This window comes from Chaetura pelagica, unplaced genomic scaffold (genome assembly GCF_000747805.2).
Source record: "Chaetura pelagica isolate M959 unplaced genomic scaffold, ChaPel_1.0 scaffold219, whole genome shotgun sequence".
Lineage (NCBI taxonomy): Eukaryota > Metazoa > Chordata > Aves > Apodiformes > Apodidae > Chaetura > Chaetura pelagica.
In genome coordinates, this window is record NW_009954552.1 from 292,020 (window position 1) to 294,685 (window position 2,666).

Consider the following 2,666-nt stretch of genomic DNA (forward strand, 5'->3'; position numbering starts at 1 on the left):
CTTTCTTGCAAGGGCCTCCCTTGGGAACACAGTGTTCCTGCAGGTGTGTGACACTCAGGTTATGTGTGCAGGCTATTCCAGAGGGAGCCTGTGGTCCCCCCTCCTGGCAAGAAAAGGTTTGCCCACTTTGTTATGCCAGGATGCCTTCTGCCATCCCAAGACAAAGCACTGTGAACACTGTAGGTGTGTCCTTTGCTTGGGCACATGCCTAAGGCTCTGGAGAAAAAAGCTTTCCAGTGTCACTGACAATGTGTCATTGCAGGGGAAGTAAAAACCCCAAACAAAGCCACAAGAGATGAAATGCCAGGAAGAGGAACAGCAGCTACTTAGGCTCATCAGAAACTCCTCTTCTACATGAGAAAAGCTGTCACAGTGTTGTGGACCTCACATACCTCTCCCGTGTTGGGCTCCACCACCATGTCTGCCCCCACTTCCTTCAGGACACTGAGTAGGGAGGGGGGTGTAGGGGACAAGGCCTCTGCCTGATGCTCTGTTTCGGCTCTGCCTGTGGGGACTCGTGGCTCTTCCAAAGGCATATCTGGAAAGAAGAAGCACATGCAGCAAAGGGGCTTGTTGGCAGTAGCAAAACCCACCTGAAGCCCTACACCCCTTCTCTGTTTCACTTCAGTTCATCTTGCAGAACAAAGCCTTCCTGCCCTGAAATGCAGTGACCACAGAGAGGCCACAGGACAAGCAGAGCTGAGAGGACAACACTCAAGGACCAGCCATGCCAGAAAGGACACTGAGGTTCCCAGTGTCCCAAGCCCCAGCCTGTGACAGCCCTCAGTCCCTCCCCTTACCACTGGATCTCTCTGTGGGGGCTGGACTCTCCTTGTCTGCTGCACAGAAAAGAGCAGTGGTCTCCTCCTCAAAGATGTCCCTGAAGTTTTCAATCAGGAACTCGACCAGCCCCTTCACCTGCACACATCAAAGCCTGGTCTCAAGGCAGCTGCTTAAAAGGCACCAAGCATCCCTTCCTGCTCCTGAGCCTTTCCTCTGCACACAAGGCTGTGGCTGTGGGGCTGCTCTTCTAGGCAGCCACCCCAGCAGCATTTCTTAGCTCAAGACAGGAGGCATCCAGGGACCTTATCTTGAGCAGCCAAGCTCTGATAGGCCAGGAAGGCTGCAATCAGATGCTTAAGACTGTACCTTCTCAGTGACTTCCAGCATAGCTTCTAGTGGCAGCCCGTCCACGTTGGGTGGGCTCAGCAAGTTTGGCCCAACACAGATGGCCAGGTTGCTGTAGGTCATCTTGCTGGTGGCTGTGTTGTGGCCAATGCACCGCAGGAGGGACAGCAACTGCTTGAGGAAGAGGAGGTTGGCCCCAGGCAACTTGTCAGCCACCCTGAGGGAAGAGGAAGACAAGGTTCGTCAAGGAGAGGTTGTCCACAGCTGTCCCCCAGGTGGCCCAAAGCAGGTGGCAGCCAGCAGCTGTGTTGTGCAGCTTTCCAGCTGCTCTCAGCCAGTGGTCAGGGCTCCTATCAGCAGGCAGGCTGCTGCCCACACTTACGCTTTCAGCTCTTCCACCTTCTCCCCCCTGTTGGTCTTCTGCATAGCAGCCATCCAGTCCTCGTAGAGGTTGTTGACAAGGAGCTTGGAGGGGATGCTTTGGAGGAAGTCCTGCAAGGCCAAGGGCTCCAGCTGAGCCTTGGAATGTTCCAGCCCAGGCAGGAGCTCCTCCAGCTGCAGGTCAGAAGTGCTCACCTTCAGGACGGCAGCCAACAGCAGGGCAGGCTGGCCTTGCCTGGTGATGTCCCTGCAATGCACCGCAGGAGGGACAGCAACTGCTTGAGGAAGAGGAGGTTGGCCCCAGGCAACTTGTCAGCCACCCTGAGGGAAGAGGAAGACAAGGTTCGTCAAGGAGAGGTTGTCCACAGCTGTCCCCCAGGTGGCCCAAAGCAGGTGGCAGCCAGCAGCTGTGTTGTGCAGCTTTCCAGCTGCTCTCAGCCAGTGGTCAGGGCTCCTATCAGCAGGCAGGCTGCTGCCCACACTTACGCTTTCAGCTCTTCCACCTTCTCCCCCCTGTTGGTCTTCTGCATCGCAGCCATCCAGTCCTCGTAGAGGTTGTTGACAAGGAGCTTGGAGGGGATGCTTTGGAGGAAGTCCTGCAAGGCCAAGGGCTCCAGCTGAGCCTTGGAATGTTCCAGCCCAGGCAGGAGCTCCTCCAGCTGCAGGTCAGAAGTGCTCACCTTCAGGACGGCAGCCAACAGCAGGGCAGGCTGGCTTGCCATGTTGATGTCCTTGCCACGATCCAGGGCCTCTCGCAGCTCCTGAAGCGCTGAAGTACTGTCTGCTTGGCAGAATATCCCTTCTGCCGTTGGTCCTGCCTGCTGCAGGACAGCCAGCAGCTCCTGCAGGAGAGGCAGGGAGACGGTGACTTGGCTGAGGGGCTGCATTCCAGCAGTGGTGGCCAGAGCACTGCCCTAGAGCTGGCTTGTTGCTGGGGCTGGAGAGCCCACAGAGCTCCTGGGGACACCCACTACCCCTACACTGCAGCCACAGGAGGAATGGGGACATCGTGTCTGGTCTGGCTCACCTGGAGGGGCTGGGGGAGCCTGCCGTCCTCCCCGCACAGCGCTGCCAGGGGCTGCCCAAAGAGGGCCTTGCTGCAGACAGAGCCCACCTGCCCTGGTGCCTGGGCAGGGGATGGGCTCTGCTGCAGCGCG